Below are 19,998 nucleotides of genomic sequence, written 5' to 3' on the forward strand. Positions count from 1 at the left end.
TACTTGATGCCCAGGTATGTACAGGTGTATCCCGCCCACTTAGATAAATAGGGAGAGCGTTGGTCTACGGAACACGGGATCGTGAGTTTGATCCCCGGGCAGGGCGTATGTTCTCCGTGACGATTTGATAAAAGCCATTGCGTCTGAAACCATTCGTCCGCCACCTCTGATTCTTGTGGGGAAGTTGGCAGTTACTTGCGGAGAACAGGCTTGTACTGGTACAGAATCCAGGAACACTATTTAGGTTAACTGCCCGTAGTTACATGACTTAAATACTGTTGTAAAACGGCGTTAACCCAAAAGCAGACAAATAAACAAAATGTATAGATGTACCAGCAACGTCAATAATACTAGTATGGGTTTCAAACACATGGTGTATTGGTTGCTACGATTTTACAAACTGAATGTCTTGCAACTAGCTGAATATGCTACTCTTTTTACATGTTTGTAACTTCAAACTGTAGTAAAATAAATGACCTTGTTGCCAATTCTAAAATAAAAGTTGAACAACTGTGCGCGTTGTCCGAAATGAATATTGCTTTTTTAGAATTCTAGTATTCTGCAGAGACAAAGAATGTGCAGAAGAACATTTACATGCAAAGCGTATGTTATATAAAGAAATACCTCTACAGTATGCATGTAGTGTTTGCTTATCATGGTTTCGCCCTGGTCATTGAAACTTATGAGACACATTCCTAGAATATATGTTTTAAAGCTGAATTTCGCCTAGACTGGTGCTAGGTGGAGTAAATGTGTGTGAGTGGTGTTGCACAGTTCATTACCTCTCCTTGACCGACTCCACGAAACCAAGTCTGCTATTTTTTTGCTTGGTTGCGTTCTATGCTTCAAAGGATCTTCTAGATTTTATTATATTATATTTAATGATATCACTGGCTTTTTTCTATTAAGCTGTTTGTAGTCTACCCAAACTTTCTAAATAATAATACAAAATAAAGATTAGGCTTGTAGTTTATTTTAATAAGAAAGAAATATTGATAGTTTCTTTTCTTACTTAATTGCATAGCCTAACTTAACCAATATACAGGTGTAGCAATAATATATCCATGTACAAATACAAGATAAAATGTATGAATAACCTTAAAGATAACCGTCCATACATTTAATCCGGGAAGATTGCATACGCCTTATCAATACATTCTTCCATACCTCATGTTTTTATTTCGATGTAAATGAGATGTTGAACCAAAATGTGTAGTCCTATTTGGCGCCATATAACCTATACTGTGTTGGTGCGCCGTAAAACCCAAATAAATAAATAAATTATCAATATATTCTGTCGGATACTCCTCAGCCACGCCATTAGTTATATGGTGGTAGAAATCCCTTTGAAATCTCAGAATGTCAAGGGGTTCTTTCACGGCCTTCACCTATTTCTGCCATTCTCTAGCGTTTTTTTTTCCCATCGCTTCCCTGGATGCAGGTTCTCCGGCGAGTTGTCCAAGGAGGTACCTGATTATCCATATAGCTTCAGCATACATTATACCAAAGTTGAAGTAAACTTCATAAATTGTCATGTGAAACAATTTATTGTTGCCTCCTTTCATCCAAATAGTGCCTTTGTACATATAATCTGGAAAAACAGCAGATTTTCCATCCATGTCGAAATGAAGGTCTCCTTTTAGGAAGGGATAATTATATCGCTATCTCGTGCAGTATATAATCGTGTCAAAGTTGTGCTCTGTTTTGTCTTTAAAGACGACTGTGTGATCTTTGACTTTTTCGAGTATAGGCTTTTCTTTTATTCCTTTTGGCCATTTTAGATTCATCTGTTCGTTCCTATAACTGCAAATTACGTGTTTGGCGTCGTACTTTATCAGTTGAAGAGCGATCTCACTGGCGGAGAACCTGGCACCAATAATTAAAACGGTCTGATTCTTGAATTCTTTTGCCTCCTTGAATTAATGAGAATAAAGAATCCGGGGTTGAAATGTTTCTATTCCAGGGAAATCTGACATGTTTGGGAAATTAAAGGTACCAGTCGCGACGATCACATGTGAGAGACATTCTTTGAAATGTTTGTTACCAGGAAGGTCTCTAATCAACTCGACAAGATCGTCTGAGTCCTCTCAGTATTCAACACTTGTAACAACATGTTCGAAATGAACGAAAGGAGAGAGATCCCTACACTTTTCATATCTCATGCGACCTTTAACAGAAAATAAAAACTAGTATTAATGTTACCTCTAATAATATTTATTTCGGAGTGTTAATAGTACAAGTTTAATATTTTAAGGTGAAACTTAATTTCATCTGAAATTAGTACTTTGAAAGATATCATTTTTGATAGTTAATATACAAGTATCATTTAAGCTCACCTGAGCACAAAGTGCTCAATTATAAGAGCTATTGTGATAGTCATCGTGTGCTGTGCGTCTTTGTTAACACTCTAGCGTTAATGAAGTCTTAGACAAGTTTGTTACTGGGTCAAAACAAACTAGGTCACTAGGTTATATAATAGTTAGCTTTTTTATTACATGCATTTTCTTCTTGATCTTCATAAAACTTTTTGTCAGAATGTTAGTCTCTATGAAATAGGTTTGAAACTTTTAAATGTGAAATTAGGTCAGAAACCATGTTAACTGAGGAAAAAAACTAGGCCATTCCGTCAAATAATAGAAAAACGTTGACAATAGGAGCCATATTTTGTATCTACTCTTTAAAATACTTTGTCAGAATGTTTGTCTGTATGAAATCTATGTCAAGTGAGAAACCGGGTTTTTAGAGGTAAAACACTAGGTCACATGGTCAAATCATAGAAACACCTTGTAAACACAAGAGGTCACATTTTCTACCTGATCATCTGTCTGGCGATACAAAATATGACATTTTCTGTAGCTGGTCATCTTTAGTCAAAAACTAGGTCACTAGATTAAATCTTAGACAAGTCTTTTCAGTACTCCAGATGCCACATCTTTATAAAACCTTGTCAGAATTTTTCTTGTATTAATAAAATCTGAGTCCAAACTTTGAAAACTGGGTAGATTACTGAGGTCAATATCTGGGTCACTAGATAAAATCATTGGACATACTGAAGGTTACATTTTATACTCGATCTTCATAAAATCTGGTTTGTCTTGATGAAAGCGAAGCTCAAATCTGATATGGATTTTCAGACAGCGTATATCCCGTGTCCGGTCACTTACAAGCCGAGTAACGATTTTATCTTGCCTACTACCCTTTACTTCTACACTTTCTGAACTTCAACATTACTAATGCTTTTTTTGTACCCCATGAACAACAAAGTTGTAAGGTTGGGTATACTGGTTTCAGGCTGTCTGTCTGTCCGTCCGTCTGTAGACACAATCTTGTGCGCACTAAACCTCCTCATCCCCTTGACACAATTTAATGAAACTTCACACAGGTGATCAGTAGCAACAGTAGTTGTGCCTGGTGCATGTTAGGTTCTTTCAGAAAAAAGTATTCAGAGTTATGGGACTTTGTTTTTTGTAAATATACTATATACATACAGTCTGCGTATGCAATCTTGTGTTCGCCTAATCTCCTGAACCCATGCACATAATTTAATGAAACTTCACACAAGTGACCAGTAGTAACCCTAGTTGTGCATGGTGCATGTTAGGTTCTTTCAGGAAAAAAATCTGCACAATTACGGGACATTGTTTTTGTTACTATGCTATATACATAGTCTGCATATGCAATCTTGTGCACGCCTTATCTCCTGAACCATTGCACATAATTTAATGCAACTCCAGACAAGTGATCAGTACTAACCTTAATTGTGCACGGTGCATGTTAGGTTCTGTCAGAAAAATATTCTGCAGAGTTATGGGATTTTGTTATTTTTACTATACTAGATACATAGAGTCTATATACAAACAGTCCACATAATTATGCAATATTGTGTGCATCTAATTGCAATGTACTGTGTCAGTGCGTGCGGGGGTTACATTCATCACCTTCAGTGATAGCTTTAGTTTCTTTTTGCCAGCTATTCTGTACTTCAGTATTTGCTGATAAAATCATAACTGGGCAACTGAACGGTAAGTGGTCACAAATTATAGAGACTAGATACGTGCAAACTGGTTGGAAATGATATAATATAATCGATACGTTTTGTAAACTAACAAAGCTACTTACTGTGCAGACTGGAATTTTGCAATCATAATTTGATTAATGATATCATGTTTTTATAGTTGATTTACACCAGCCATAAAATCAGATTTTAAGATGTTAGAAATGCCTTGAAACTTTCGCTTTTATTTTGCTTGGTTGTGTTTTATGGTTCCAAAAGATCTTAATGCAGATTTTGTTAACTATCACAAAAGCAGTCTCTTTGTGCCGTGTGGCACACTTAAAAAAATATATCCCCGTACTTGAACTCCAGTGTTCTTATATTTCTGGTCCTTTGGGATCAGGAGTTCTTCCATTTTAACTATAACAGAGGTCAGTGATACGGCGCGTAAGGGTTCCGTTTATATACCTTTCATGAATAGACTCGGCTATACCTTGGCTTGGTTGCGTTCTATGGTTGGAAAGAGTGTTACAGATTTCATATTCATCGTATTTCCTATAAAGACCTTAATCATGCATGTAGATTAAATGTTCCTTGTAAAGAATATGATAGTTCCTTTGCTCTACGATGATTTAACCATTAGTAAGCTAAATTTCTAAAATGGACTGGTCCATCATTCAATTTGGGCAATATCATTTATTATTCGAAGAGGTGTTCACTGAAAATTTACTAACTGAACAGTGCAGGCTATGATGATCTTGGTCTGCACTGGTCGCAAAGGCAGAATCACATGTCGCCAGCAGGGTAAAGGTTATTCGACATAATCTCCGAATAATCTCCGAATAATCTCCCAAAAAGAGTTAGTGTTTTGTTTCTACGTTAACCTCTTATAGCTATTTTCAGGTACGAAATTTACATTATTGGACAAAAACGGTTATAAAACACTGTATATACTTTCGGAAAAGAAATCTGTAGATGCAGCTATAATACTATAGGGAAAAATAAAATACAAAACAATACAAATTTAAAAATCGTATCGAAATATAGTTCCGTCAATATAACGTCGGAAGAATGTGTCCACGAGCAAATAAATGATGCTGTTAAGTGTTTAAAACCCGGTAAAGCTACTGGTAATGATTTATTGTTAAACGAATATTTTATCGAAAGCATTGATATTTTATCTTCTCATTTATGTGATGTATTTAATGCAGTTTTAAATTCCGGTTTCTTCCCAGAACATTGGGCAGACGGTGTTATTGTTCCTGTACACAAAAAGGGGGATTATGATAATGTACAAAACTATAGAGGAATTACACTAGTTAGTTGCCTGTCTAAATTATTTACGAATATTTTAAATAAGAGAATTACCAAGTTATGTGATAAACACAATATTATAACAGATTCACAATTCGGTTTTAAAAAGGGTAAATCCACAGTGGATGCTATTTTTGTTCTCATGTCTATTAGACAAAAGTATATTTATGAAAAAGGTTGTATGTAGTCTTCGTTGATCCAATGAAGTGTTACGATACTATTAATCAACCATAATATACTTTGATATTTAATTTTAAAGTCTATAGCTCTAGTCCTGTCGTGTATACATTGAAATAACACCAGTTGAAATGATTATTTGATGCTTCGCTAATTTTCGAAATAACAAAACAGTTGGCATTTTTCTGGGACAACCCTTGTATATATAATACTTCCTGAAACTCATCAAACCACTTTTTCTCAAAAGTGAAGGTCTGGTAACTATTATAAACTTCTTAAGCGGTCTATATGTTATTCATAGACCTCTTCTAAACAAAGATGTCGGTAGGTAATCACAGTTATACGATAAAACTCGAAATGATAAATGCAAGTCATCTTTTAGAAATGATTTTGAATTTGAATTCATACAGTGGTACACATATTGCACATTTATGTTGCATATGCACATTCTAGCGTACACGTGTAGTTAAACGACGATTGACAGACATTTCCATATCAGCCAATTATCTAGGCAGGAGCTGCATTAGAGATGACGAGAGCACAAAATATGCGGAGTGTCTCGGATTGTGACAATGTGATTGGTGCACGATGAAAGATAAAATACAGATTGTTCAAAATGCAAAGTAGACATTTGCCGAACTGCGCGTTGTGTGATTGAAATTGGTTAGCACATTTTCCTGCTCGTGACTAAGGCTCTAGGGTATAACATGTACAGTGGCATTTTCTTTTTGGTCTAGCGCCAGTGTCGCGGTCATAATATGTGACAAGCCATGACAAAATGGTCCCAAATGACATTTTTATGGAAACTGAGTTTTTCACATATTCTGAACTGTACATGTGTCCTTAACATAAATTCAAATTTTTAGACCTGCATGTTTTAAAATAACAAAATTATAGCATTTTTTGTACAATAACTCCCCATCACAAACTTGCACTTTTTGTTTAATAATAATGACAAATACTAAAATCATTTATTTTTATCATATATTTTAATTTCATATTTTGCCATCAATATCAAAAGTATTTAACATGATTAGCACAGCTGATAATTCCTTCTTGCTATAAATATGCTATTTTATATTAAAAAAATTGTCACAATTCATGTTTCCATAGCAACAAAATACAAGAATTGCTTTAAATGTCAATTTAACAGACATTTTAGCCTACATTTGATACAAAAATGTAAATTTATAAAATATATATTAGTTCTCTAGAAGAACTAGAATTTGTGATTTTTCTGATTTATATTCATCTCAAAAATATCTAAAAGCAATTCCATAAATATCTAATATTTGTAATGTGTCATTCAACTTCAAATGTACTTAAGATGCATTGCTCAATGACAGTGTAAATTGAAAATTAAAAGTATCAGTGATGATTATATAACATTAAATTGTTTACATAATTATAATTAAAAGTCATATTACTCTGGTATGAAAGCAGATAAACTTAATACTCAAATTATGTTTCCATGGCAACAACATTCCTTCATTTTTCACATAAATTTTCAAGTAAAAGTATCATTTCAAAATATTCTTCTTGGAGGTGGCTTTTTTCAACTTATATAGTTGCATAAAATATATCTTCACTAAAATATTTAATATTTAATATTTAGGTAATTACTGTAGAAAATCATCAATAAATATATTTAACTTTGCTTAATAATGTATAAATCAACTGTGTATGTAGAGCTACATTCATAATTTTATGTCATGCAGTACTAAACAGTAGATTGTTGAAAAATCTTTCAGTGTCTTAGAGGAATTTAACATTTATACTGTGTTCAGCCTTACATACATACAGTGTGTCTATATTTAACCAATGCATAGTACTGCTGACTTCATAAACTTGTTAATTCACTGTTTACATAACTATATGTAGCATTTGTTCATATTCATATATGAGCCACGCCATGAGAAAACAAACATAGTGGGTTTGTGACCAGAATGGATCCAGACCATCCTGCACATCCACGCAGTCTGATCAGGATCCATGCTGTTCTCAACAGTTTCTCTAATTCCAATAGGCTTTAAAAGTGAACAGCATAGATCCTGACCAGACTCTACAGATGGGCAGGCTGGTCTGGATCCATGCTGGTTGCAAACCCACTATGTTGGTTTTCTCATGGCACGGCTCATATATGGAATTTGGGTCTAGTAAACCTTTAAAAAATCTAAAAACACTTTCAAAATTAATTAAATTTCAGATAATACCAAATGAGCTAAGCTCTTTCTCTGTATTACTTTAAATGTTAAACACTTTTTTCCATTCATTCTTTGTTTTAAATCACCGAGTTCTCAATTTTAATGGCTTTGGCACTGCTAGTTTTGAGCATACAATGCTGTTGCTGCAAAGGGGCGCTATTTCATTATACAGGTACCACTGTCGGCTGGCATCCAGCTCAGGAATGGTAATACAGTTGGAGAATTTGCCTGTCATGCCAATCCCCTGCCTAAAATATTAATCTCCGTCTCTGTGTTGAAGTTATAATCCTTCAAGAATACTATACTAGGTCATTCTGACATTCTGTAATGATAAATGTATCAAATATTTATGACAGAGAACTCTAATACCACACATAATTACATTAAATTACATTTTAGAATTTCATTATAGTAATGACAACCTCTTTTCATAAAAAATTTCAACCATCGCACATATTTTACATCAAGTAAGGGCCATGATTTTGATCTCGATTTAACAAATAGTTCTTTAACCTGGTTAAGAAAAAACAGTTACTGTATTACAATTATGTTATTTCTGTTGAACTGGCTTGCAGTGAGCTAGACACTCTTTAACAACATAAAAAGAAACAGAAAATGTGGCATCTTAATATAAGTGGCCTATTTACAGACATGAACTCTGCAGCAAGTTTTATCAATACTTGATTATTACACACAAAAAAAACTGCTTAAAGAGGTGACAAGCCAAATATACCTAAACATGTTCAGGACTGAATTCTGCAAGCCCAGTCCCCATCAGGTTGTACTCCAAGTCAATCATGTAGACCCATCATAACAAGCCACATTCCAGAACTGAAATAAGGGTATATTTAAACAATGAATTCTTAGACAATAACTTTTAAGTAGCAATAGTGTAGTCCTTAGAATATAACATAGCTGCAGCATCACTTTATTATAACAATTAAATGCCAGCTACACAGTTGGATTTTTTAATACAGTATGTTATGTAAGTTTACAATATTAAAATTGTAAATCAATGTTTATCAGTGGAGATATGATGTTTCATTTATATAAAAGTATGCACATTATATATATAAACTGGAAACCAGTGACTTTCCAAACTGAAGTGTATGATCACACTGCGAAATTAGTATTTCAACATCAAGTTCTGTGTGCTTAATAAATATTTCTTTATTTATTGGGAATTCTTACCTTATTAGAACACTTCTTATTTTGTCTAATATAGTTGTCCATATGTAATGAAACCTTCTATTATCCATAGTCATAATGCTTGAAGTGATGGTGGACCATAGATACCACACTGCTCCTCTTCCAACAGCAGTACTGTACTTTTCATACACTAGGTAGAAAAAAACAGTTTATGAGAAATGTATTAAAGTCCTCATCAAAATAGAGTGAATCATTTATTTATTTATTTTGTTGGGTTTAACGTCGCACCGACACAATTTTAGGTCATATGGCGACTTTCCAGCTTTAATGGTGGAGGAAGACCCCAGGTGTCCCTCCGTGCATACTTTCATCACGAGCGGGCACCTGGGTAGAACCACCGACCTTCCGTAAGCCAGCTGGATGGCTTCCTCACGTGAAGAATTCTACGCCCCAAATGAGGTTTCGAACCCATATCGATGAGGGGCAAATGGTTTGAAGTCAACGACTCTAACCGCTCGGCCACGGAGGCCCCTAGAGTGAATCAACACTGACCAAAACAGTCCATCATTTCTTATAGATAATGCTTGACAACAACTTGCATTTATCAAAATTTAATTGAATTCCAATTTAAAGTGCTTATTATACAGCATCTTTATTATAAAGCAATGCAGTATTTTCAATCCCATTTCAGAGATGTGCAAAAAGTTCAGTGAAAAAAAAAAACAAGCAAAGAAATTAATAGTGAAATCAAGTCTTAACAAAAGACAACTTCCTTTGGATAATTTCACTTAACCAAATTTCTGTTATTCAGGTTTCACTGTAAATTCAAATGTAAAATGCGCACTGCAGCCTTGTAGCTTTTATTTATAGAGTCATGGTTGTTTTGAAGACTGTGGAATTTAATTTAGTGATACTGCAGTATATGGGATTTCATAGTTAAAATTGATATTGAAAAAAAAATGCATTTGAGGATACTGACACTGATATGAATGTAAACACTAACTTTAAATATTATACCTGCATGAGAACTCACAGCAACTCCACTTGATGGGCATTGTCAAAACTGCAGTGAACATTTATATCTCATACTGCTGGAGGTTGTCCTGAAAAATGTAAACAAATTTTTTTTTATTTATTTAGTAGCCTACCAGTATGCTGTCTGCAAGTACTGACAGTAGTGAGAGTGAAAAAAGTAGTTTTTAAATATTGTAAATTGCATGTAGAATTATTTAGAAATTTTCAGGAGGTCTATTTTAGTTGATATTACAACAAAAAGTGACAATTTAAAACACCACTTTTCCTGTGTTATTGTAGATTCTACTTTTCTTTTCCAATTGTCATAGATTCTACTGTATGTGCATAATGACCATGTAATTATTCACCAGTTCACATCTGTGACTGACAGTTAAAAAGATGTACAATATTCCTGTTCATTTACAATTTCTAGACAGAAAATTTCATACAGAATAAACTTAATATAGTTGATGCCGGACTGTCTTGGCTACAAGTATATTCTGCCATCATGAAAATTTACAAATATACAGAAAAAAATATTAAAAGTACTTGACAGCAGACAGTCAAATCGAAATGTCAACACGGTCATTTTTCGCTGCCAAGTTGTTCTTCGATATATCAACAAAAGAAGCGGTCTGTTCATTCTTTTCTTTACTTAAGTTACGGATAAATTTCACAGGTGCCCGTCCAGTCTTGGTGCCCATATGGGTGCCGCCCCCTCAAAAAAAAAAAAAAAAAAAAAAAATTAAAAATGCTGTTTTAAGTCTAAAAGGAAAAAAAAAATTTTGAATTTTTTTTTTCCCCTATATATACTCATACTCGTACTTCATGAGTTTGAGTCTTTTAGAATGATCATGGGGTCCAGTATTTTTTTTCCATTAAACCGATGCTACTGGGTTTTAGGAGTGTTGCACATTTCATTAGCTGTGCTGATCGAAAAGATGCTGATGTTATTTTGCTTTGCTGCATACTACGCTCCTAAAGTTAGTTCTTATAATTACACGCAGGTGCTCTACTCTAAAACTGAAGATATAAAGGGTATTTTCTGTTTCCGTGTTAGCCTAAAATATATTTCACTTCTGCATACCAGTTGTTATACTTTCGAAAGTTGTGTAGCCAGATTGTCAGATAAATTTTACTTTATTATTTCAATATTTAGCTAAATACAGTACTCGCGTCTGTTCGAAAGCTTGTCAGTAAAATGGATTTTCTATCTAAGAATATGTGTATTGTCCAAATTCATGTTAGAGTTATGAGAGTTGATGCTGTGATCTTTATCAGTTGCATCCGACACCCTTGTGAAGTTTCAACCAATGATCTGTATTTTATCTAGACTTCAGATGTTTTAAACTGACCATGAGTAGTATGTCTTATAAGATTTTATAAATAATTGTAAGAGAAATATCCCTCATACAGTCTGTTTAAGTTAGGATATGAGATAATTTCCAGATCCAAAAGGGCCAATCTCATGACAGAGATTCCGCTCCTCTATTCGAAAGCTTGTCAGTGAAATGCATTTTCTATCTGACTCACTAAACTAGGAATAGCTATATTGCCCGAATTCATGTAAGATTTATGGGAGTTCATGCTGTGATACTTTTCAATTGCATCTAACACCCTTGTAAAGTTTCAACCAAGTATGTGCTTTAAACAGTGAATTATTTATTTTCGGACTAAATAACTGTAACAGAAATGTCCCTCATAAAGTACGTTTGAGTCAGGTTTTGAGATAATTTCCAAGAAATTTTACAGGTCTAAAACGGACAGTCTCATGACAGACTGTCCAGTCGTCCATTCGAAAGCTTGTCACTGTAAGTAGCATTACATTTTCTTAAATTCTATAAATAATTGTTACACAGATGTCCCACATATAATCCGTTTGAGTTAGGTTTTGAGATGATTTCATGGCAATTTTACAGGTTTCATGACAGACAGCACGCTCTTCTATTCGATACGGATTTTTTTTATCTAAAATGGGTAAATTGTCCAAATTCATGTAAGAGTTTTGGGAGTTGATACCGTGATCTTTTTTCAATTTCATCTGACAACCTTGTGAAGTTTCAACCAAGCACCTGTTTCAAACAGTGAATTATTTAATTTCGGACTTATTATTATATCTAGACTCCATGTGTTTTGTTTTTAACGTACTAAGTAGTATTTCATATAAAATTCTATAAATAACACTTATAGAAATGTCCCTCATATAGTCCGTTTGAGTTGGGTTTTGAGATTTTTCCAGTCAATTTTACAGGTCTCATGACTGACAGCACGCTCATCTGTTTGAAAGTTTGTCAGTGAAAAGGAATTTCTATCTAAAAATAGGTATCTTGTCCAAATTTATGGGAGAGTTATGGAACAATGACCACGCCCCCTAGCATCGGCTTTAAAAGCAGTATTCAATCTTAAAATCTAAATTAATTGAATCAAAGATCCCGAAGGGCCAGAAAATATAACAACACAGCAATAACACATGAAGTTTAAAATCAACCTTTGCACTGACTTGGAGAGAGCAGTATGTATGCGAAACTTCAGTGTAGGTGTTTTTAATCCAAGAAGGAAGATGCTTCTGATTCAATTCCAGTAAGAGTTATTTACTTGATGCAATAACCTTGCATTATTACCTAAATATGATATCAAAGTTTTAACGCTCTGCAATTGTTAAACATGCGGTATTGTACTCTAAAAAACTAACAAAAAATTCAAAAAAGTTAAAATGTGATATAACTCTAGAAATACAGGTAGAGTTACGCACTTTGTCTCACTAATGCGTAAACAGTATGAGTAAGGGTTTGAGTTGTATATCTTAAGTAATGAAGAAGATATTGGACTTTATCAAAACTTTAACCAAAATTTCTTCTACTTTTGGACATAAGGCACCTAGAGTTATGAATTGTATCACACTAATGAACAGTGTCAGTATGAGCATGTAGAGCATGTTTCTATTGATAATACTAAGTAATGAAGAAAAAATTGACTTGGTAAAATTTTTAACAAAACAAAAACTAAAATGAAAAGAGCCTCAGCTAAAGAAGGACTGCAGGCTGAGTTACACATCTTGTCACACAAATGTACGCTATGTTTCTTTTAAATATTTTTGTGCCCCCCATGAGTGGTGGGGGCATATAGATTTGGTCTTGTCCGTGCATCCGTGCGTCCGTCCGTGCATCCGAAGTTCGTGACGTGCCTAACTCGAAAAGTATTTGATATAAATTGATGAAACCTTGCATGAGTCTTAATCATGATATGAACTTGCGCACCTTCTATTTTTTGTCTGGCTCTGCCCCCTATTTTCAGAGTTATGGCCCCTGAAATAGTGAAAAATGCACATTTTTACCTTGTGACACGCCTAGCTCAAAAGTATTTGATATAGATTTATGAAACTTTGCATGGTCTTAATCATGATATTAACTTGCGCACCTCCTATTTTTCATTGGCTCCGCCCCCTATTTTCAGAGTTATGGCCCCTGAAATAGTCAAAAATGCACACTTTCACCTTGTGACATGCCTAGCTCAAAAAGGATTCGATTTAGATTCATGAAACCTTGCAACAGTCTTAATCATGATATGAACTTGCGCACATCCTATTTTTCATTTGGGTCCACTCCCTATTTTCAGAGTTATGGCCCCTGAAATAGTCAAAAAATGCACATTTTCACCTTGTGACATGCCTAGCTCAAAAAGTATTCGATATAGATTCATGAAACCTTGCATGAGTCTTAATCATGATATGAACTTGCACATCTCCTATTTGTCATTTGGCTCCGCCCCCTATTTGTAGAGTTATGGCCCCTGAAATAGTCAAAAATGTACATTTTCACCTTGTGACGCACCTAGCTAAAAAAGTATTTAATATAAATGGTTGAAAACTTGCATGAGTCTTTATCATGATATAAACTTGCACACCTCTAATTTTTGGATGGCTCCACTCCCTATATTTAAAGTTATGGCCCCTAAAAAAATAGTAAACAAATGCACTTTTTCACCTAATTAAATGCCTAGCTCAAAAAGTATTAGATGTAAATTCAGGAAACCTTGATGGAGTCTTTAACGTGATGTGATTTTGCACACTTAGCATTCTTCTTGAGAATCTTAGCTCTTATTACAGAGTTATGGCCCTTGAAATAGCCAAAATAGTGGATTTTTTGTTTGTGATGCTCATAGCTCAAAAAGTATAGGGCCTAGAATAATGAATCCTTTTCATAAAATGTTTTTTGAGGCTATACCTCATTAAGACTGCAAACATTTGAATTATGGTCCCTTATTTGTGACAAATGTACCAGCGGAGAGCACACCCTGTGTCCTACAGACACATTCTAGTTCGTAATGAAGAAGATATTCAACATTTAGAAAACTAAGTTAGAAAGCCGTATAAGTCAGAACATACTGCAGGTAGATTTACACAACTTGTCGTACTAATGAACATTATCACTATGAGCAAGTACAGCAAGATATATTTAATATTTAAGTATGGAAAATATATTGGACTTCTTAAAAAGACTTTAACCACCGCGGACGCTGATGCCGAGGCGAGTGTCATAGCCCTCCTTCTCCTCCTCCTTCCTTCAAAGGAAGATATGCGCCAGGTATAGGCTGCATTTTACAGTGCTCTCAAATACTGAAAACTGGATATTATTTTGTCGTGATTGGAGTGTTATAAATTTAATGTGAATCATAATTGTGATTTTGAAGATGTTCTGATTGAAGAAAAACACTATTGCAATTCAATTTGAAAACTTTCATATATCAGCATAGCCTGCAGCAATAATGTGTTTCAGTGAGCGAATGTCTACGAGGATTTTTTTTATAAAAGATCAGAGTTGCACAATATTGGACAATTACCAGGTGCACAAAAGAGACCTAATCCCATGATTATCAAAACATTGAAAGAGTTTCGATTAATGCGATATAGAGGGACTCAAGGTGGGAAAAATCAAATTAGACGAGCATGGGACACTAACAATGGGGTAAATGATAAAAACTTCATACGGATAAAACCTGATAATTGCACATTAGTTAAGGGGCAGAAAAACATATGTATTTATTCTAGGTTTAAAGTAATCGAGATTTTACTGTATTGAAAAGTTATTGAAGTGTTGATTGCACGATTATTTCGTGCAAATTTCAGTTAGTATATAAGTGAGCTGAATAGTCATTTAAATCATTCGAGGTTGTCTGCATTGCTTAACACATCACACACAACTTACATGTATACAAACTGGATTATAATGGCTGGTGAACAAACGACCACATGGGAATTCGGTAGCAAATTTAGTTGCAGTGGAGCCGAAAGAACTTTGATTCCGGTGAAAGGGTTTAACCAGCTTCAGTGAACATTCTCAAGAAATTGAATGACAGCTAATGCTCGTCAACATTTACATATCAGCTAGATGTTTGTGAAAAATTGCATTTTTTAGAGTTTGATCTAGTACCCAAAGTTGTAACAAAGACTGTCACAGTGGTAAACTTGTCGAAATTGCTGATGAAATCGGTAGACAAGAACTCGGTACATCAGTATGATAGTCAAGGATGAGAAGATGAGAAATAATTTACGGCGAGTTAAGTGTCGGACACCGTCTAAACAGAGAGTAAGGAGACATAGGCTGACCGACGACAAATTTATCTTTATGGTTCAGAGAGAGGCTTAACGTTATCAGTGGTTATGTAAAAGATGAGTATTGTTTTTACGATTTATGTAATTTAAGTTTAAGATGCGATTAGACTAAGCAGCCCGACGTCAATGAAGAGCAGCGTATACTTAGGGTTGATATTTATAGTTGTATTATGCCAAACGGATGGGAAAGAGTGAGATTTATGGTTCTATAGTATAGTTATTTTGTAAAATGTTATCGCAATTGCACTATCCATTTTTATAGGATTATGATTTAGCAAGTATATAGTTGTATGACGCCAAGCCGAGGGCAAGGGCAAACGCCAATGGCCGAGATTTAAAGTTTTATTAGTCAAGCCGATGGGAAAGGGCGAGATTTATGGTTCTATAGTTATTTTGTAAATTTTATCGCAGTTGCAGTACCCATATTTATAAGATTATGATTTAGCAAATAAATAGTTGTATGACGCCAAGTCGAGGGCAAGGGAAACCTCCAATGGTATTACATCAATCTGATGGACAAGGACGAGGTTTATGGTTCTATAGTTATTTGTCAATTTGTATCGCAATTCCACTATCAATATTAATAAGATTATGATTTAGCAAATATATAGCTGTATGACGCAAAGTCGAGGGCAAGGTAATCCTCCAATGGGCGAGATTTATTGTTGTATTACGTCAAGCCGATAGACAAGGGCGAGATTTATGGTTTTATAGTTATTTGTTAATTTTTATTGCATTTGCACTACCATTATTTATAGATTACGATTTAGCAAATATGTAGTTGTATGACGCAAAGTCGAGGGCAAGGGAATCTTCAAATGGGCGAGATTTATTTTTGTATTACATCAAGCTGATGGGCAAGGGCAAGCTTTAAGTTCTATAGTTATTTCGTCATTTTCATCGCAATTGCACTATCCGTATTTATAATATTATGATTTAGCAAATATATTGTTGTATGACGTCAAGCCGAAGACAAGGGCAAGCGCCAATGGACGAGATTTATAGTTGTATTACGTCAAGCTGATGGGCAAGGGTGTGATTCATGGTTCTATAGTTATTTTGTCAATTTCTATCGCAATTGTACTATATGATTTATCAAATATATAGTTGTATTACGCCAAGCCGAGGGTAAGGGTAAGTGCCGATGGGCGAGATTTATTGTTGTATTACGTCAAGCTGATGGGCAAGGGTGAGATTCATGGTTCTATAGTTATTTTGTGAATTTTTATCGCAATTACGCTATCCATATTTATAAGATTATGATTAAGCAAATAAATAGTTGTATTACGCCAAGCCGAGGGCAAGGGCGAGCGCCGATGGGCGAGATTTATGGTTGTATTACGCCAAGCCGATGGGCAAGGGTGAGATTCATGGTTCTATATTATTTTGTCAATTCTCATCGCAACTGCACTATCCATATTTATATAGATTATTATTCAGCAAATATTTAGTTGTATTACGCCAGGCCGAGGGCAAGGGCGAACGCCAATGGGCGAGATTTATTGTTGTATTACGCCAAGCCGATGGGCAAGGGCGAATTTTATGGTTCTATAGTTTTTTTGTCAATTTTTATCACAATTGCACTACCCATATTTATAAGATTATCATTTAGCAAATATAAAGTTGTATTACGCCAAGCTGAGGGCAAGGGCGAACGCCAATGGGCAAGATTTATTGTTGTATTACGCCAAGCCGATGGGCAAGGGCGCGATTTATGGTCCTATTGTTATTCTGTCAATTTTTTTCTCAATTGTACGGTCCATATTTATAAGATTATGATTTAGCAAATATAAAGTTGTATTTCGCCAAGACGATGGGCAAGAACAAGCGCCAAAGCCCGAGATTTATAGTTGTATTACGGCAAGCTGATGGGCAAGGGCTATGTAGTTATTTTGTTAATGTTTATCGCAGTTACACTATCTGTGTTTGTAAGATTATGATATAGCAAAGAAATACGTTTTTATGCAAACACATTTATTTCTAAATCATATTATTTTCAACGTATTAGACAATGTCATAGTCTGTTTGTTAGTGGGGTTATCTCCCTTGTTCAGATATTTTCACACACGTATTAATTAGATTTTCAGTTGCATCAATATTTCCAACATTATATCATCTATCTGGGTATCTTTTGAATATTGAATATACTTGTTTTATTAGCACAATGGCTTCTTATAATCACGATATGTTCTAAAAGGCCTCGCATATACTATTTATTAAGATAATTGAACACAAAATAACACTTGTATCATTTCATAAAGATGCATAAGGGTATTATTTCTGCACTTCATGCAGTCAGTAAATTGGCTATTTGTTAAAACTTTGTACAGTGTTCAAAGGCAGTCATGCATGCAAAGAGCCAAAAGTCATTCAAAATGTTACGTCTGTATACAATTTCTGACATTGACTTTTCTTAACATCATTTGCATGTGTATCAATAATGCATTCCAACAACTTAAGTTTTCCTTGAACATCTCAGTTTTACTAACATCAGGAAATATACGTGTTTTGTACTTTTAGGACATTCTGATATATTTTATGAATATAATGGCGGCTATGAAGTCGATATTTACTGTATAGAATATCCATTGTTCAGTGATAGCGAAGAGGTCGATTTAGGTTTAGAAACGATTAAAAGTTATCAGAAGTGTAACAATAGTTGCAACTTACATTAAAATTATAATATAATCCCTTTCCTTCTTTGTTGTTCGATACATGACAATGCAGACAACAAATCCTAAAATGCATTTATGTATTTGTCCTTCTTTCTTCCCTCGATTTACTTTGATTATGGGATAAATAATTTATTTACGTTTGAGCGTAGCGAATTAGGAAATAAATGTATTTATTCTAGGTTTAAAGTAATCGAGATTTTACTGTATTGAAAAGTTATTGAAGTGTTGATTGCACGATTATTTCGTGCAAATTTCAGTTAGTATATAACTGAGCTGAATAGTCATTTAAATCATTCGAGGTTGTCTGCATTGCTTAACACAACACACACAACTTACAAGTATACAAACTGGATCCCATCCCGCCCACCCATTGGAAGCTTTTTTGAATTTCAATAAGATATTGAAGCCTTGAAAAGATATAAAAGTTAAAACAAATAATAATGATAATAACAAATCGGTCGATATACATGTTGTACATTTTGTACACGGTTGGAGTGGCATTTATTTCAATATTTATAACGAAATTATACAATAGTCATGCATGAAGGGAGACAATCAGAACTAGAAAATTCAATAATTGTTTCAATTGAATTTGTATAGCAATTAATCATCAAACTCCTGACAAATTTTCAAATATTGGAGAAAACAGCTATCAAAAGAAAGAAATTAGGAACTAAAAATAAATTATATTTTTATGTTCATAAAAGTGTGACAGCCACGTCATAAACAAATGTAATACGAGTTTTAACATTATTTCGAATATTAACAGCACATAGCACTGCATGGAAGTTTCCCTCATGTATTTTATGATGTGTTTGGTTAACTTGCTCGGCTTAATTGTAAGAGCTGATTTAAGTATAATCGGTACAGTTTTCAACACGATGTTGATAATAATACAGTTTAGTTTATATTTTACAGATTATTCCAAGAGTTGAGGAGTTTTTCTGGATACATTGTCGCCTAGATTTCTCGGGATGGATATGTGTTTTATACTGATGCATATAGAGAACTGTTCTACAATGGACTGACAAACCACGAATGATACAATCATTTGACTTGTTTAAAGATCTTTTAAAAATAGAAAGTTACTTTTTCTTGTAATAGAAAGATATAGACAGTATTTTTCCAAGAGTGCAAAATCGATTTTATCATAGTCTCATTAAGATATAAATTCATTGTAAGAATTCAAATTAATTTATATGTACTCGTATATTATAAGTTTAATGAAATGATATGTTCGGAAGACATACATTTAATGAATGTACATGCTTTTGGCTAGCAACTGAACTTCTATGGACTACATTATCTTCACTGAGGATAATGTTTTTCGGCAATAAATTGCGGGGGTTGTCAGGCCGCCGGAAGATGGTAGCTGGTCTTGAGACTTGGTATCTTTCTACTTCCCCCTCCCACGACGGAGTTAGGGTTGAGTAGCCGGCTCGCAGCACACTGACTGGGAAAGTATATTCATATATGTAAGTTTTCCGTGTTGGAATTAAAGAAAATTGATATTTTATATGATTGAAGTCAGTTGAACGGGATATATTTATAAAGAAGGTGTATGCAGTTTTTGTATATATTATGCATATAAATATGTGCAGTTTTCGCTCTGTAAAAAACCAACAAAATAGTATTATAGTTCATGCATGATGTGTTGTGTTAAAGTTTGAAATGTGTTAACAGTGTGGATACATGACAATGCAGACAACAAATCCTAAAATGCATTTATGTATTTGTCCTCCTTTCTTCCCTCGATTTACTTTGATTATGGGATAAATAATTTATTTACGTTGGAGCGTAGCGAATTAGGAAATAACAAGATTGGTTCAATCAATACAAGTTCAGTGAAAAATAAAACAC

The 19,998-nt window shown here is 34.2% G+C and overlaps 1 long non-coding RNA gene across 1 annotated transcript; it reads right to left on the reverse strand.

The window, feature by feature from the left end:
• Positions 1-7,717: 7,717 nt before the first annotated feature.
• LOC128548401 (uncharacterized) lies at positions 7,718-10,582 on the reverse strand. Its single transcript, XR_008367012.1, has 4 exons — positions 9,856-10,582; positions 8,881-9,028; positions 8,423-8,520; positions 7,718-8,011 (listed from the first exon to the last, which is right to left on the reverse strand). It is a non-coding gene; the product is annotated as an uncharacterized LOC128548401 (long non-coding RNA).
• Positions 10,583-19,998: the final 9,416 nt, after the last annotated feature.

Source organism: Mercenaria mercenaria, chromosome 14, assembly GCF_021730395.1.
Source record: "Mercenaria mercenaria strain notata chromosome 14, MADL_Memer_1, whole genome shotgun sequence".
In the NCBI taxonomy this organism is placed as follows: Eukaryota; Metazoa; Mollusca; class Bivalvia; order Venerida; family Veneridae; genus Mercenaria; species Mercenaria mercenaria.